We start from the raw sequence: 18,768 nt of genomic DNA, 5'->3' as shown, positions 1-18,768 counted from the left end.
CAAGAACACAATTTCTTTTCTTTTTCTTTTTTCCTTTCACAAATAAAATGAGACTCCTCTGAAAATCTTTCTCCCCTCACTGCCTCCCTCTCATCTCTTACACATTCAGACACACATACGGTATGCGCGCAGGACGCTGCTGCCTAAAAATAAAATAAGATAGCGAAACAGTAGCTCAATCATCCGTGACTCCATTTTACTCAAAGGCGCCGCAGGAAAATTAATTGCACTAATTGAGTAACAGAGTTCATCAAACTGGTATTCTCATTCTCCACATTCATTAGGCGCCCTCTATGTGAGAGCATCCCCGAGGTGACGCTGTGTGTACTGCAGCTGAGGAAAGAGAGGAAAGTCGACAACACCGCCAGTGGGACCAAATTCAGAGGCATCCGCAGCAAAAACACTCACAACTCCACGTTTTTTTTTTTTTTACAGCACTTTGAAAGCTGTTTGTTGCCAAAAAATTTGCATGCAGATGTAAACATCCAGTATGTGTTTTTGTCTTTTTTTCCCCCCACTTAAAATTGTAGTGAATACAGTCTGCAACAATACACACACACATATATAAACATGCTGAACTGTATTAACATCTACGTCATTATTATACGTAGGTAAAGTGAGTTGCAATTTATGCCTGCTGTCAGTTTTCTCACTAAGGATTTCCGTTGCAATGGATTTCACACGGTTGCAGTGTGTTTGTGTGTGTGTGTGTGTGTGTGTGTGATTGTGCAAGTGCGTATGTGTGAGTGACTCTAAACTGAATTACAGCAGACACTGACGAGACTGAAGAAACTAGATAAACAAGGGTTTCCCCACCGGTGTCTGCAAGTGTGTACATCTGTGTGTTCGCATATGTGCAAAAAAGTATGTGTGTGCGTGTACTATATACACGTCTGTATGCATGCATGTGTCCTCTTTTGTCATTGTGGGCCAACATGCGTACTACGGTGCAGTTGATCTGTGTTATTGCTCTCACACACACACACACACACACACTGACGCCACCGTCTGCAGCAGCCATCTGCGCTGGAAAAGCAGCAGGGGAAAAGTGACTGAGAGTAGAAATGGAAAAGGAGATAGACTGAGAGCGGTAAGGAGGAGTGTACGCTTAACGCACTGTTGTTGCCAAAATGCAATTGTATTCAATAAACTGGGGAGAATTGAACATTTCAGCCTAACACAGTCTGTCGGACAGCCTCTACAACCAACTGGCACCAACAGGAGTGAAGCAGATCTCCCATCACTTTGTAGGTTTGTGTTTGTGCGGCTCCTGGGAAGAGATCTGGGACGTGCATTACACAACATAGTGAGGTTATACACAGATGTAGGGCTTGGTCACACCAGCATTTACAAAAGCAACATTTCTGCCCAAAATCTGTTCATTTTAAACAGAATCACAGAACTTGGTGGATTAGCTTACAGAGGCCAAGTCATTGTTTTTTGTTTAGCTTTCTCTTAAAATCTACACCTTAGATTTAGAACGGTGTTCCAGCACCTTCTATTAAATAAATCTGATTGGCAGTTTTATACATAATGATGTCAAGTGAGTTCATTTTTCGTGTGCTGCAGTCTGGCGTTCCTTCCAGCTGATGCCATGGAGAAACTCACTCAACAAATCAAAAAGTGATGTCACCCCATGGCCCCACACTCAACATGCATCCTTTTTCTTCATCGCTTCCATTCAGTGGGTTCATGCATGCAGATGTCCATAAACTTGCGCATCTAGCTAGCTTCAGAAGGGGAGCGAGCCTAAACGCGGAGTTGCTTTTTTCTGAAGTTTCAAAATGCAACGTTTCAAAGAGAGCTCAACAACTATCACAAAACACACAAGCTGTGTTATGTGCAACTTGGCTATCTGTCTTGCTAGCTACTGATACAGTAGCTGACACACCCTGCTAAGGGGGTTCCTGATTGACATTGCAAGCAGGCCAGGGAGATAGCCAGGAACACTTATCACTCTGACCGGCAGTGCTGGCGATGACTGTCAGGAATCCCCTACAAGGGCCCTCCTCCCCTGGTCTGTCTGTGCTTGCTGTCAGTGTGGGTGGAGGGGTGATTTTAGCTCTGCCACACTGGTCCCGTTGCTAATATGAGAAGCATAAAGTGTCCTCAAAGTGGAATGAGTATCTCCCAATTAGACAGTATTAACATTAATCTGTGATAATGATAAAAATTTAAAGCTTGCATAAGTAATATCATTCAATTTAGAATTTTTTTTTAGTCAGACAATGGATATGTAAATGATGCACTGTTGAACTTATCTGGTTTATTCAATGCAGCACAGCCCAGAGCCACAACACAGAATCGGGTGCTTGAAAGAAGGTCATCTGATCATATAGCCAGTCCACAAAGAAAACAAGTCCACTGGAGCTCACACTACAAATCAGTTTGGGAGTTTTTTTGAGGTGAGTCATTTTTCCCTGCTGCAACGCTACACTGGATCTTAGGTTTCCTCTACCTGCCAAATCCCACTTTAAACCCTGCTCACAAGGGAATGGAGAGAACCAGAAAGTCCAAAATGGAGGAAGTGAAGCACAAAATACTTTTGCTGTGTCACATTGTGGCATGACCTGGAACTTTCTGTAATTTTCTGTCATTTATGCTGTCATAATGTCTATGTTAAACACAGTTAAAGGTCCAACTTCAGAAAACATGCTGCCTGAAGGTCAAGAGCCAGGGATTCAGCCTGCTTTGACCACCTCTTCTATGCCCACAAACGGCTGTCTGTTCTGTAGCCTTTGTTGCTAAGGTTGTTGCTAAGGTTGTTCCACAGGTTGGTTGTTTTCATAACCTCCGGAGCTGGTGGAAGTCTACCAAAATGCAGCTACTGAAAGCTAAGCAATCAGAACAGAGTGGGCTCATCAGGAGAGGGGGCCTTAAAGAGACAGGAGCTAAAACGGCCTGTTTCAGACAGAGGCTGAACTGAGGTGCTGCATAAAGGGTCAGTATAAGATAAATAAGGAGTTTTTTGAACTGTAAATCATTAAAGATATACCAGTAGAATAAAAATATAGACCTTGAAATGTGTATGATATGTCCCCTTTAAAGGCACATATGAAGGCAAAAGTGTTTATATCTGTTTGAAATAGTCACACTCAAAGGCAGGTTGAGGGCAAAAGGCAGAAAAGAAATCCTCTAGGCCTATATTTTCTTGCCGCTGCACACCTGGCCAACTGCTGCGTGAAGTGGGCATGATTGTCAGATTGCCGGTTTTGGAAAGTTCAAAAAGCTGTTGGCGGCAGCTCCCTCTAATCTGATGTTAGTAAGTAAGGTGTGGGAGAGACGGCACTTTATTTGACACATACTGACACTTAAACGGTGGTTTCAATGTGCACATTACATTTTTGTGTGCCTGGATCGTCATCATTACTTTCTTATATGTTGATATCGTTAAATTTAAAATCCAGCGACTGCTTATTCAGATTTAACATGAATTAAAAAGGCACAGGCTGTCCAGGCTTGCACTCTGTTCTCTATACCTGCTCTTTATTCACTCTATACCTTTGTGCTTCTCCCTTCTCTACAGTTGACACACTTGATTGGCTCTGCACACTAGCATTAGTCAAGCATTGACCAAAATCAATGTGAACACCAGCACCGCTCGAGCATATGAAATCACCTCATCACACGTATACATACATAATTTTATGTATGTATATGCGTGTATACTGTATGTGTGTGTGTGCAGGAAAGAGAATGAGGTAGGTGGACAGAGAGATAGAGGGAGAGAGAGAGAGAAAACATGAGCAAGAATGACTGTTAGAGAGGAAGAGAAGGATGAAGAGAGAGAGAGAGAGAGAGAGTCCATAGGGAGCTGAGGGAGTAACAGCTCCCCACTGCCAGTCTAGTCCAGCCTTATATGGAGGATCTGAACTGGAAGAAAGAACTTTCCCACATCAAGTGCGCACAAAGCTGCCTGACCCTGTCATTCATCCTGTGTGTGTGTGTGTATGTGTGTGTGTCCCTGACTGAAAAACAGTGCAGTAGATGTCTTGTGTGTGTGTGTGTGTGTGTGTGCATACCTGCGCTTTATGTATGTGTGTATCTGTTGATCTCTCTCTTCTATCATGTTTAAATACACCTTTAAATGTATGTGTGTAGCCTGTCTGCTGCCAATTATAAAGGGCTTCAGCCACTATGCCTTCCTCCAACATGCATCCTTCCAGTGGGAGGAAGGGCACGGGTGGGTCCACCTCAGACGTTTGCGTCTCGCTGCACCCCGTGTCACCTGTCACTCAAATAGCCAGGTGCTTGTATGTCTGCACGCCCCCTCCCCCCCCCTCCCGCATAATCCGTCAAGCCCAAGCGGGGTCAGAGAGGTTTTTTCGATGGACTGGTTACAGTTCTCTGACTAATTGCTTCGAGGCGAAAGCTCGGCGTGGCAGGGCTGCAGTGGCAACTGAGCAGGAAGGTTCGAGAGGTTAGAGGCAAAGCGTGGAGACGAGAGGCTTCACAGGAAGTGAGGTTGTGATGGCGGACGAAGGAGGAGGTGGAGTTTGGAAAAAGAATGTGATTTTTGGTTGGTCAATGGACTGTCCAAAAATAGTGGAAAATGGGCATTTTAATTAGCCAGTGCACAAGTTTACATCCTTAGTTTGCTTGTTACTGTATGTATGTTACTGTCCGTGCAACCAAAACTCCAAAGATTTTTCATTTAAAACTGATATAAACCAGAGAAAAACAGCAAATTCTCTCATCTGAGGTGTTTTCTTTTTCTTAAAAAATGATTTAAATGGTTATCAGAGTGGTTCTTTATTAATTAATTACCATATTAATTCAGTGACCAGTCATCTCAGCTTTGTTTGTGAGTTTCTCTCAAGGGCTTTATGAAATTCTGTTTGTGTGTTTTATGTGCTTTATTAAGATCTTGTAAAAAAAGAAAAGTAGAACAGCTGGGTAGTGAGCATAAGTGATCATTGATAAAAGCTTCTCCACCTACAGAAGCTTCAACTTTAACCTGTAAAGACAAATATGTCACCATTAGTCACCTTTAAGGCTAGTTATTCCCATCTCTGGACCACAGGTTTTCCATATCTGCTTCCCTACATCTTTTATATCCTCTTCTCACTATCCTTCCCATACCCCCCTCCTCCACGTTGCCACCGCCTCCCTCCCTCTCCCCGTGTAAGCCGAGTGGAATAATCACCTGTTATGCTCCCTGACAAAACACCAAAGCTGGTGTGAAGCCAACATGAAGAGTGAGCCACCAGAGTGTGAAATCTATCTATCAACCAATCTCATGCACTCGCTGAGAGCGCTTCGCTTGACACAGTTTACCACACCATTTATTGAGCCTCCATGAACTTGTATCACGCCAATGGCAAAGTACACACATTAGAATTCTCGCATGGACACACACAGCGATGCAAAGTCTGTAATCTTCAATAAATGAAGTTCTTACTGTACGGTTACAGAAACACATCATAATTACAGTTACAGCTACCATTTTTACATGTTTATGAGTTGTTTAATCATGCTTGTAGATGATGATGATGGTAATACTAAAGACTATTTAAAGCCAACATATACTGTAGATCCAGACAGTGAATGCAAGTAAAATGGTCAGTCTGCCTTGTTTTAGTCTAAAAGTAGCATTTCAAAAACAGTGACAACATTAGGGCTGCAACTAATGATTATCAGTCAATTAAGAATTTAGTCTTCAATTGGCTTCTTTAGTCCAACCAACAGTTCTAAACCCAAATTGATTTACAATGACAAAAGAGAAAAGTAGCACATTCTCACATTTGGGATACTGGAACTAGCAGATACTTAGTATTTTTGCTTTGTAAATGACATAATTAGGATATTTGCATGATAATGACAAAATCTCAAACTTATTCAATTTACAATGATACAAAACAGAGAGAAGCCGCAAATTCTCACGTTGGAGAAGCTGTTAACAGCAAATATTTGACATTTTTGCATTGTAAAAGACAATAATTAGCATTTTTGCTTCATGAATGACAAATTATATTAATGGTAATCAACTGATTATTAAATGTTTGGCAAGTACTTTAGATTAACTAATCAACAAATGAATCAAGCAATAACATACAAAGACACAAGACTAAAGTCATCAAAAAGTATGTATGCTACCGTAAATAATATACAAAACTGTTGACAAAGAGCTCATGCCTTAAAGGTGCAGTGTGCAGAATTTAGTGGCATCCAGCAGAATAGACTTGGCAGAAATGGAATATAATATTCATTCAAGTATGTTTTAATCAGTGTATAATCACCTGAAAATAAGAATTGTTGTGTTTTCGATACCTTAGAATGCGTCCTTTATATCTAGATAGGGAGCAGTTCCTCTTCCACGGAGGCCGCCATGTTGCACCGCCATGTTTCTACAGTAGCCCAGAATGGACAAACCAAACACTGGCTCTATAGAGGGCTTTTCAAGGTACAACCCTGTGGAGTTTTTTTTTTTACCAATAGTAGCACTATGGACCAATATTTTTAAGAGTGTCAAGAAATTTAGCAATGCGCCAACAAATGCAGAGATCAAGAAGACTAGCTAGCTAGCAAACATGGATGTAAACAAAGCAGATTTCAAATGTTTGGCTCAGCAAACATTCTATGAAGACGGAAAAACATTCAACGTGTTTATTAGGCTTCAAGGAAACACAAAATGTATAACTTTTTGTTTACAAGAAAACTCCACAGGGTGCCTTTAACTCCACAGAGTACCTTTAAATACCATTCTATATATTGATACTGACAGACTAAATCAGTGAGTCCCAAATTGGAGTCCAGGGACTCCACTTTTCCAGGGGTCCCCAGCATAAAGGGGAGTAATTTATTTTCACTATAATTCCATCCATAAGTAACACGACAGAATGTATGACTATTTTGGCTGTGTTTCATTCACTTTCTCTAATAAAACATCTAAAAGCAAAAATCTAATCAGATGGGGTCCCTGGGACAACGTCTTATCAGTTTCAAGGTCCTTGACTTGAAAACGTTTGAGAACCACTGAACTAAACAACTGTAATTACTATTTACGACAGTGATTAAGTATTTTTTTAATAAAAATAACAAAGTGACCTTGCAAAAAACACATATGTATGTAATTCTATCATTTGAAATAAATGTCTATCCACCAAAGAGTAATGTATTGTATTTATGTATTTATTGTGACCGAGGTGATGGACATGCACAGCCCCCGCTGCATCTCTGCATCAAGGACGCGATCCGACTGCCTGGTAATCCTCCGGTGAATTATATAGCAAGTGAAAATGATGTGGTGCGCAGCAAATGCCCGCACTAAATATTTACAAAAGCCCCATAACTGATCCGAATGAGCCTTTTGAGAGTGACTTGGGAGGTAACACAATGGGAGAGGAGTGACCTTGCAAGAGAGAGGGGCTGGGAGAGAAAGGGAGCAATTATGTGGCGCGTGAATGCCTCGGCTGCTGGGGAGCGGAGGAGGCTGAGACAGAGGGAGGGAGAAGGTGGGGGGAAAAGAAAAAGAGGGAGATCATCACTTTGCAGTTCGCCTGTGGAGACAAAGGGAGGGATGGAAGGAAGGATGGGAAAGAGAGAGAGGGCAGGGCATGGATGATGCGCCGCATTCCTCCCTTCCCTCATCCCCTTCTTCCCCCCAATCTCCCAGGACTGTAGATGTTAAGTTACTGCACAAACACAGCCCAAAGCCACTCCGCGGTCACTCATCGTTATTGGTCCGGAGCCAAACATTTTAAATAGCAATACACAGGCCTACATATGAAGAGGCTCTGCTTCCTGGCACATTAAACAGTTTATTTTTGGGCCTCTTGCACTTTCATTCAGATATCCTCAAGTGGATTTTACTCTAGAGAGGGCTGATATAATATGCTTGGTCTTCCTGTGTGTCAGGTGTGTGTGTGTGTGTATTTTAAGGGGTTGAGTAAAACACTTTTCACGGTTATCTGTGAGTTGTATCAAGGGATTGCATCAAGTGAGACTACTATGACAAGTGTACGCCGGAATGTGTGCGTGCGTGTTTGCGTGTCTTTGTTCAGCCTGTGTGGCTGTCAAAGATATGGACAGGCACACTTGTTCTTTTATGAGTGGACCTGGTGGAGCTCCGCTGGGACGCGATGTCAAAGCAGGAAGAGAGGAGAAGAGAGAAGAGGCAACCATTACTAAGACCTCCCAAGACTCACATTGACTTTATCGCACTCTGACGGTATGCAAATTTCACCTTAACTTTTGAAATGCTGCAAAAACAGTCAAGAGAAGAAAAAAAAGTTTTCCCTCTACAGTCATTCATAATAAAGGCGTGCCTCCGAGGACTCTTCACCTACAGTATTTAGGACTAATTAACTAACCATGAGTAATAAATTATGAATCACTCTGTATGTCAAAGTGACAAAAAAATAATACTGCTATACAGTGGCGCCACAGAACTTTCTCTTACCAAGAGTTTAAGTGATACATAAATGAAGAAAACATTACACATCTTTTGGTGCGACAATCACAAGATAAACTACAGAAATGTGGCACTGATGTTCCAAATAATCTACCACGAATGTACACTTTAATATATTTAATTGGCTAACATAGCACGTAAAAGCCTAGTAGTGACGGACGAGCAATGCAAACTAGGTTGTATGTAGCATTAGACCCTGCTATATACTGTACGTGTCCCTATAAAAACAATAAAATAACCATAAAACACCATAAAGCAGATCAGAAAACAGTAATACGAATAGTTTTTCCATCATCATCTGTAATGGTTTTAGAGGGCAGTGACAAACAACTTATTGTGTTATTCATTTTGGGAGACTTGCATAACAATATACTGTGTCAAGTAAGGATCAGGTCTGGCACATTCAACCACAAAAGTTGCACTGAAAAGCCAAAGACATTTCAGGATGACTTTCAGACTGTTTATCTACTGAAAGTGATTGATAAATTGGAGAAAGTACAATTTAAAGCAAAATTTATGTTGAAAATGAGATGCGATAATGAGTTTCGTTTAGTCTTTTCTAAGCTAACTTGTGTGAAAACTCAGCAACAGTCTCCAAACTCCAATCCACCATTATCTCTACACACCGTGAACAGCCAGCAGCAAAATCTGTGTCTTTGATCCCTAGAAAGTTGATTTAAGGTGGTCCGTCTCAGCTCAGTGTGGGCCCACTCCAGCCCATTGGTCATGGCAGGGCCAAAAGTTCACCGCCGTCATCTCTGAACTGATGACCAGCGTTTTTACAGCCTTTCTGGGCAATATGGAGGAGTCATTGTCTGTCTGTGCAATAGCAGCGGGGGGCTCATCAGCTATTCCACACATGCCCTCTTTGTCTCTCTGCCATGGGAGCCGCCTTACAGAAGAGAATGAGCATAGTAAAAGATTTCCACCTCTGTATTACTTTTCCCTCCTTTTTACTTCATCACCCTTGTTCTCTTTCCACGGTCTCTCTCCCCCTCTTCCCTAACACCTCAATTCTTTATTGTCCTTAGGGGATGCCGGTGCTTTAATTCCACCGCTTCCCCTCTTTGACTTTGAATTAATGTATACCATGCTGAAAGCTGGCAAAGACAGGAAGTATATTTCCCTTGCTCTGAACCCTGCCTCTCTTGATTTTTGTGAGACTGCCGGGTGGCAGAACATGTGAGCTCGCTCCTCGATGTGTTTGATTTCTAGACATGGCTTGAAGTTGCAGAGTCACAGGGGACGTCTCTTAGACTTTAACATGGTAGCTAGGGGGTAACATACTGTGAAAACACCACTTATGTTCCTGGTTTTGAAACTTCATGAAGGGTCAATCTGGGCTCAAAGAGAATCGGCAAACAGCTGCTCAAAAAACTGTTGACACGCAGTTTCTTCACTTGATTCAGTTATGTGTGAGATGTTTTTGCCAAATGCACTCTTGCCAAAGCAAACAGGATTTTTAATTTTCTCTTTTTCTTTTTTTTCCTTTGAGGAATTTGTGCGAGTTAAAGCAATTCAAACACCAGCAAAAGGTGCTTGCAAGCTACATCGTTAAAGGAATGCTCCGCTGATTTCAAACATCAAGTTCAGTTTACTCATCCCAAAAACTAATATTCTTCTTGTAAAAAACCAGCTGTATCATAACCCCTGTGCCTCTGGTCTCATGATGTAATCAGGGTTATCTTAGGTTATTTTTATTACCAGAAAGCCTGTATTACGAAATGGGGGCATGGAGTTCGAAAGATTTGGGCATTTATCAGGCAAGGAGAGTCTTATAAAAGATGCTGTGAATCGCATATTGAAATATAGGATCCAGTACTTTGAGGACCTGCTTGAGATTAAAAGTCCAGATATCCAAGGCTCTGCTGCTTTGACGTTAACGATTATTTAAAAGGTCTTTCTCTCATGAGTCCCCTAACTTTATAGAGGTGCAATATAAAATCATGGGATTGCCACTTTAAAGCATTTATCTGTAAGATTTAACAAATAAATCAATATGGGACTGGATATTAGGACAGGGGCAAGACCCTGACTCTACTGAGTACACTCTCATACTGAACTGTGTTGTTTTGGTAAGAAGGAGGGTTTTGTATCAGCACAGTGGGGTTTTCCCAATAGAGTTATTCCTTAATTCTTCAAGAAGTCCTGAAGAAAGATCTGTGGGATGGGTTAATTCAGAAATCCATTGTTATTTTTGTTCAGAAATATGATTTTTTTTTTGTGGAAATGAAATTGAATTAGATTAAACAGTTTTGGAAAAGAGTCATTTAAGTTCTGGTTGACTACTCCTGAAACAACAATCATTTTCTCAAAGGTGAACCAAAGGAATAAGCCCTTAATTGATTCATTACAGTCCACAAGAATCAATTTTGTTAAATGAACTGCTATTCCGACCACTGGGACCAGTTTAATCACAGCTTCACAGGCCATACTTGGTAAACTGTCCTGTAAAAGCAGCTTCTCTAATGACATCTTCATTTTGCACCAAAGCATAAAAATCCACTTTTAAACTCAAGTTCAACATTAGCTTCACTGGCATCAGCTACACAGTATTAAAATGCTATCTGTCCATCCTGAGCTACACCTGAAGCATGGACTTGAAATCAATTTTCTCCTTTTGGCCTTTTTTTTATATCCTTTCTCCTCTGCTGCATCCTCTGTCTGCCCCTCTGAACTGTTTGTGAAGCATTGAAATTCACTGTATGATTTGAAGTTTGGAGGGAGGCTGTCTGGAATATTTCTGGCCACATTTTTAAAAAAAAAAGGGTTACTATTGGATTTCTGGTTTGAAATAACAAATCCAATGACCTTTGCAAGTTCAGTCTGTATTACTAAACGCTTTCCGACTGTCTGGCACAGCCAGAGAGAGGAAGAAAGACAGATACAAAGTTCCAAAGAAATCAAATATTAAAGAACTCCTTGTGCCTTAGATAATTTCATTGTCACACAGCAAGAGTGTCATTTCTAGTTTGGAAATAAAATATTAGAACTCCTTGAATTTGAGAGTTAATGAACTCTCTACAGGCATCATTAAATTTTCATCTATGAGCCAGATAACAGTCTTTAGTTTCTTTTAGAATTCAAATATTTGCTAATCTCCTATAAGAACACACTATCCTTTCTACTTGTACTTCGTGTTTAGTGTTTAGAACTAAACACAAAGTATAGCTGATGCTGATGGGAGCATCACTAGTTCCGCAAGTATTAAGTCATAAATCAAAGTGAAGTTTTAACTTGATAATGGTGCTAGATAAAAAGTTAAAGAATCACCAAAGTTTTTACAATTCATCCAGAGAGGGCCAGGTATGTCTAAACCAAGTTTCATAGTTATCCATCCAATAATTCCCTAAAAACCAGGAAAACGAACCTCACGGTGGCACTACAGGAAGTCATGGCATCACCAAGCTCATTGGGACGAATCAACTGGGGACCGTCAATGCCTGTACATAAATGTTATAGCAATCCATTCAATAGTTATTGAGATGTTTCAATCTGGGCCAAAGTGGTGGTCCAACCAACAGACAAGCATTGCCATCCATAGAGTCATGCTGATAGCATGGCTAAAAAACGTATACCTAAAACATGGCAAAGTTGGGGCACATCATCTAGGAACAGTGAATGTCTGCACCAAATGTTGTGCCAATCCTTGTATAAGTTGAGATATTTCCCAGAATAAGTGAAAACATTCACCTGCTGGAGGCACTCAAGGTAAGGTCAGGGGTCAAGTCAGTAGGATTCATCCTGTGACGACCATGGATACATTATCTGTACCAAATTTTAGGCATTCAATCCAATACTTGGGTCAAAGCATTTCACTGCAAACCAGAAACATGCTGATGGTGCTAGAGGTAAAGTCAGGGGATCATCAAAACCATTAGTGTTAACCCTCTGGGGAATGTGAATGTCTGTACAGAATTCTATGACAATCCATCCTATGAACTTCATGACTGCGTATAACACCTTTTTTAGTCTGCAGTGCTTGAGGGAGTTATAGGGTCGACGTTGTTTAGAGCCCTGAGTGCCCAGAGGCAAAAAGAAAACACAATGTGCACTGATACTCAATACAGAAGAAGTCACTCAAGCGCGAGGCATACTAGTCTGCCACAAGCTCTAGGTTACATTTTCCATCAATATAACTGAGAGCAATAGTGTTTTTTCAGACTAGTAGTAAAGTCAGTGCATGCATTAAATATTCTGTTCAGCAGTACACAGCGTGCTGGTGTTAACAGACTCCTTTTAAGTCAACATGATAGCTTGGCCTGATTTGAACTATTCTTGAGAGTTTAAATAGTAAGAAATGATAATCAGGTAAATGAAAAATAGTTGCACAAATATTACAGCAAGATCTTAAACTGAATCTTACTCTCTTTAAGCCCTCATTTGGTGATCCCCCGTAAATTTAAAAGTTCAGTGTGAGAGGAGAGAAATCTGGCTGAAAATTTGACTTTGACAGCGACTTAGAGCCTCATTAACTCCACAAATGGTGCAGTGAATATCCACCTTTCAAAAGAAATATGTAAACGACTGTCGCCACTGAGGACTTGACTCTCGCGGGTATGATCTTTACTGTTATAGAGAACAGGCCAATGAAGCCCACATCAAAATAGATCGAAGAGGAGCAAATGGGTTTAATAGTGTATTGATGGCGGCCTTGGTGTAACCCGGGCCACAGTGACCCCGCTTTGACTGCGACATCAGGAGGGCCAGCCAAGGCTACCGCTTAATGCCGCACGGCTAATCACCTCAAAATCCACCACAGAGCAGCTTTTTCTCTGTGTGTGTGTGTGAGAGTGTATGCAAGTGAGAGAAAGAGAGGATGCAAAACTGTGCGTGGGTGTGCACACATGCAAACATCTATAGAGTCAAACGGCTCCGTAATTAGACAAAAATGAAAAGCAGCTGAGAGGTTCAAATGTTTGGCAGGTATTAATTAATTGCTGATGGAAACACAGGGAGGATGGGGGTCAGTTCATTTCCTCACTGTTATCTGCGCTGCACAGAAAGGTGCCCGCAATTGTCATGTAAAGTGTATGTTTTTGACTGGCACACTATCACAGCATTGTGGGAATGATTGCCATTTGAGAAATGTTTGGCAGGCAAAAAATGTTCTCGAAAGAAACAGATTCTTTTGGGACAATTAGCAGGTTCGTCACTATTCTGTCATGATTCTGACAGCTGATGTTTCGGGTTGATTTTCCATTGTGCCACGTCAAAATGAAGGATCTAGACCTGCATTAAAAGGACCAGTGGTGGAAGAAGAGCTGAGATCCAATGCTACAATGTAAAAATACTCCATTACAGGTCAAATCTATCATTTGAAAGTCAAACTATAAGTGTTATGAGCAAAGCGTGCTTAAAAGGTTCTATATGTAAGAACTGGCCACCTGTTTAATTCATACTCCACACTCCAAACCAACTGTTGGCAGCAAATCACCAGAAGGTTGGGATGTCCGTTACTTTACACTACCTTAGAATCAATATTATCAGTGATCTGTTAGCTAGCAAACTAAGTAATTAGGACTTTGCTTGAATAAATCTAACCTGAAAGAGGAAGTAGCGCTGCCCCAAGGGCATTCATCCTCTCATGGTGGACTGAGTGGATGCTACAGTGACTCACTATTGCCTTTTAAGGTACAAACGAGACAAGACAGACGGGGCCAGCTGGTTAGTGTGCTAACTTCAGTAGATATCTCTGCAACACAATACACAGATGTCTTTAATATGACGTCAAAACTGTTATTTCTTCACATTCTTTTGATCATTTTAGTTAATTTTTGAATGTTTTAAAACTAAAATTCTTACATATAGGCCCTTTAAGCATCAAAGGTTCTGCTGAGAAAATGCTATTTTAAATGTTATATCATTACATATACATAATTGGATTGTTAATATTGATGCATTAATGTGTAACTATACAACTGAAGCAGTAAAAAAAAAAAAAAGTACAGTACAGACTTGTTTGCATTGTTTCAAGTCATAGCACATTTTAGGAATGTTTTAAAAGGCGAACAATGTGTGACATAACCTACATTTAAAGTTATTAAAGAGCGCTACCAATAGTTTACCACTTTGTACTTTCTTGAAGAAACATAGAAAATGATTTCAGAAATGCAAATGCACCGAAATCTGCAAATAAACCGTATTTAAGCATGCAAGGGGATTGTTTGCAGTCAACAAATCAGTAACTATTACACCCGCCCACTGCCTTTTTTCCCCTTTTTATCTCTCACTCAGCAAGTAATGATCGAATTTGCATTCCAATCAACTATGTGAGACCATAAACACAATGAATAACCCATAGTGTTTCATGAATTATGGCATAAACCAGATTTACCATATGATGCTCATACATAATTAGGATGAATCACAACAAATAAGCCATACATTACTCATGACTATTGCAGGGGCACCTTCTGCAGCTGCATTCAGAGGGAGGAGGAAGAGAGGGGATGCATGGCTTACCTAGAGGAGAACAGACAACAACAAAAAAAAAAGAGTGATCATCATGTCAGTGTCATAGTATTCATAATTAATATCCCTCAAGAGTGAAACTCACAGATGGTGTTGCAGTATGAGCTGTAAATGCAGTGTAGGTATCGAAATTGTTAGACAACCCGCGGCTATTTTTCTCCACAGTTGTTACAGAAAGAGACTGAAATCCATCAAATGACTACTTTCTGGAGTGTTTTTACACATTCTGATAACAGAAAAGGAAACAAAAGTGGAAGTTGGCTGCAGTTTATGACAGAGCATAACACATGCGGGCCTCCTGCGCTAAATAACAGCATTTCAAAAAGGAATTTTTCTTTCGACAGTCCCCTCCTGTCAGTTGGGTGATTTGTTTCGGTGAAAGCAATTTTCTTTCAAAAAACATATCTGTTAGTTTACAGATACAGTGCAGGGTGCAGATAGCAGGATCGCCATCACAGCCATGCTCAGACATTTGGAGCATTTACGCATGGTTGAAACACCACTTCCATCACACACATACACACACAGACACTCCCTCAAAGCTCTGGATTTCTGCAGCAGAAATAGGCCAGTAAAGTAAATAAGCCACTCTGATCTTTATTTCAAAGGGAGACATATGATGTTTATCGCAATAAAGTAAATTCTGAGAAATATGACAAAAAGCCGCCACGCAGTGAAGGCGAAAGTGAAAGGGGAAAGCGAGATAAAGTGAGAAAGACAGGAACAGAGAGGGCGTGTGTGCGGGGAATAAAAGAATGACACCGCAGGAGCAGGGGAGCCTCGGGGTTCTTGCCGTGCACTCATTGATTTCTCATTAGTACATTCAGACCTCGATTTCATCAGCCCGGGCACAGAAAGACAGCTAACGAAGGCATGGCAGGTACTTTGGTCTTATTTCCCGCCAGAGGGCAAATTTCCACTCTCCTTTAGCTGGTGATTAGGAAGGGAAGAGGATCTGGATTCAGTCATGGAGCCTCCCGCCCGTCACTGGAATGAAACCCGCTGCGAGGCTCTGACCAGCAGGTCTCTGTCCAATTAGGCAGTCCCACATAAAAAAAAAACAAAAAAAACAGAATTTCCTGGAGCATTGTTTTCTGGAGAGATTGATGCTTCATTAGTTAAGGCTATTGAGATTTTTCCTGCATCTAAAGGCGTTGGAGAAGGGATCCTGGCAAGCTCAAAGGACTTACAGAGTCACTGGGTATTAGACATATCCCATTTACTTGATCCTACTCAGGAAAAAATAGGAACAATGCTGGTCAGATGGTGCTTTTCATTGTCTGGTCAGGTGTGATGATTTCAGAGCATGCACAGCTCCCTGGTCAGGTGGTAATGTGCACTGAATGGTTGGTTAGGTGCATGTTTTTCAGCAAATTGGATAGGGTAACTGTGGATTCAAGTGAGCAGTGTACGTGGTTAGTCAGGCACATTCATTTCAGAAAATATACAGAACCTTCATTAGATGGCACTGTGTACTCTGCAGCCACTGAGGAGAAATTGCGGGGGGAAAAACTCATTCTTTTTTAGTGCACACTTTATGAGAATAAAGATTTGTTTTATCTGTCAAATATATGAAGGGAGAAAAACTGCAGTGTCTGTAGGCATGTTAAGAAGAATATTGTGTTTTATTGCTGCTGGAATCAGACGAGAGAGGCATTGCTTGTGATATATCAGCCAGGAGATCAGGGGGATTGTTGCTGGATAGGTTTTCATATCTGTAACATCAATGCGCTGGACGGCAATGAAAGAGAGAGTGTGAGAGTGAAAGAGAAAACAAGAGAGAGAGAAAGAGATCTGTGTTTTTTTTTTTTTTTTTTTTTTGCAGCCAGATAAGTGAGGAGAGATGAAAGAGGTCTCTATTGATCTTATCAAAATATAGAGGGTCCATTCTGGTGTTACTTTAACAGATGCAAACGCAGACAGAGATTGACTCCCTCTATACTCTTAGCATTTATTAGGCAGCGTGCAGATGGAGCCTCTATCAATACGAACACAGTTTCCCAAACAGAATAACGGCGGAGGCACGAATAACCACATCTGGGAGCGATGCACTCAGCATCAATCTGAGACAGCCGGCCCGAGAATTATAGGGGGAGGAAGCAGGGGAATGGGCACCCGAGCAGCTGCTAAACACAGCAACAGAGGGGACAGACACGTGGAATCCTTAAATGCAGATTATGTATTGTGGACACAAATATTGTTAAGAGAACTACTCTAGGTTCATCCAATATGGAAAAAGGGGCACAAATTGGATAGGAAATTTCCTCAGGGCAAGGGTTCTGACAGGGGAAATTTCTGCTTTATTACAATTTACTGTACTCCATGCCTTTACTTTTGTAGTTTGGGCCATCATTACTGTCAGTGAAGATGATGTTGCACTCACCAAAGTATTGCTAAGATATGAGAACATTGGTACATTGCTACTATAAAAAAAAAAACATGAAAAAAAACCTGTTATGTAAGATTATCTTAGCCGCTTAAATTAGAAGTAAAACTGAAAGTGAGTTCAACTATAACGTTGGCAAAAGAAATGTAATGTAATGTAATGCAATGCAAAAGAAAAGTGTGTGCATTCAAAGGATGGATGAAGCTGGTCTGTGAACTGTGATTAATGATGACAATTCCAGTTTGCTTTCATGTCCTCTTCCAAATAAGTTTGGCTGTTTAAAACTTGTTTGATCATCCGACTGCTGCATGTTATTAGTAATATCAATGTGGTGGGGATAGTCAAAACTATTAAAATAAGGCCCAAGTTGCAGTAAAACAAAATTTTCCTTCAAGGTTTTGGTTGCTACCTTGTAGTAAAGCCTACTTAGTAAGCTTAAACTTATTGTTATGAATGATTAATTAATTAAAGATCCCCTCCAGACATGTTTGAAGATATATAAAAATACTCTGCTTGGAATAATAATGTGTGTCTCATTTGGTTTTTCCACACAAAAGTCCAATTACCTCATTAAAATCCTTAAAATGACACCTCCTCCTTCTTCCTCATTAAAAAAAATCCAGAATCTATGAATATGCAAATAAATACGCAAATATTTTCCATTTCAAAAGTTTAACTGCTGGACACAAGATGTCCATTCTCAGTGTATGTGTACTGGAGCCTTCAAGTTTCCACATCACACTTGTGTAAGCTGAATAATGGCCCACGATTGGCTTCCAACCTCGTTGTGATGTCACAAATCCTGCTCGTAGGCCCGCCCCTTAAAGTCAGATTTTTGGTGAGAGAGAAACTTTCCGCCTTCATCAGATGAATGTGAAAACATCCTCCTAGTGTCAAATTCCGCACATAAATCATTCTGTACGGTGAAGCTCAAACATCCAAACCATGTAACAATAAGCAAAACACATTTTTGAGTGGAGGGGGACTTTCAATGATTTATGAGCTATTAAAAAGCAACCTGGTAACTTGAAAAGTTCTCTAAGCCGTATTAGAGAATGGCACCAAGTTTTAGTCCTGCTAAATAAGGAAAAAAAAAAAAAGTTTGTGGAAAATCTAAAACTGACTGACAGTAGAACCCTGCTCATGTGTAAATAAATGATTTGCCCATCCATCACCCTCAAGGCACCACTGCTACTCTTCACCGCATTATTTCAATGCAAACTTCTAATCTTGTGTCCTTCAGAGAAACAACTGCCTCGGCTGTTGATGCGGGATGCAGGAGGAACAGCAGGCAGGATGCATCCTGTGATCAAAAGAGTCTATCTTCTCTTTCCTCCAACACACAAAAAGCTCATGCTGCACCAGGCGTGACTACGCACCAAGGCAGTGGATGAAGAGGAGAGCGAGGTGTGTGTGTGTGTGTGTGTGTATTGAGGGACGGCGGTGGGGAGGGGCGGCGTGATGCGTCGATCTTCATCAAGCGAGGCCCTTGGGG

At 40.9% G+C, this 18,768-nt stretch overlaps 1 protein-coding gene across 6 annotated transcripts in view; it reads right to left on the bottom strand.

Moving 5' to 3' along the window:
* The window catches only part of LOC137176873 (receptor tyrosine-protein kinase erbB-4-like), a 273,678-nt gene that overhangs the window by 187,841 nt on the left and 67,069 nt on the right, over positions 1-18,768 (bottom strand). The window contains exon 2 of one of the 6 annotated variants that reach the window (XM_067582877.1): positions 14,801-14,878. The exons of the other annotated variants lie outside the window; for them this stretch is intronic. The gene's annotated coding sequence lies outside the window, so the exon portion shown is untranslated. The remainder of the gene's footprint in view (positions 1-14,800; positions 14,879-18,768) is intronic. 6 annotated transcript variants of the gene reach the window in all.

Source organism: Thunnus thynnus, chromosome 24 (genome assembly GCF_963924715.1).
Source record: "Thunnus thynnus chromosome 24, fThuThy2.1, whole genome shotgun sequence".
Lineage (NCBI taxonomy): Eukaryota > Metazoa > Chordata > Actinopteri > Scombriformes > Scombridae > Thunnus > Thunnus thynnus.
The sequence above is the reverse complement of the archived record's forward strand: the minus strand, read 5'-3'. Positions and strand labels throughout refer to the sequence as shown.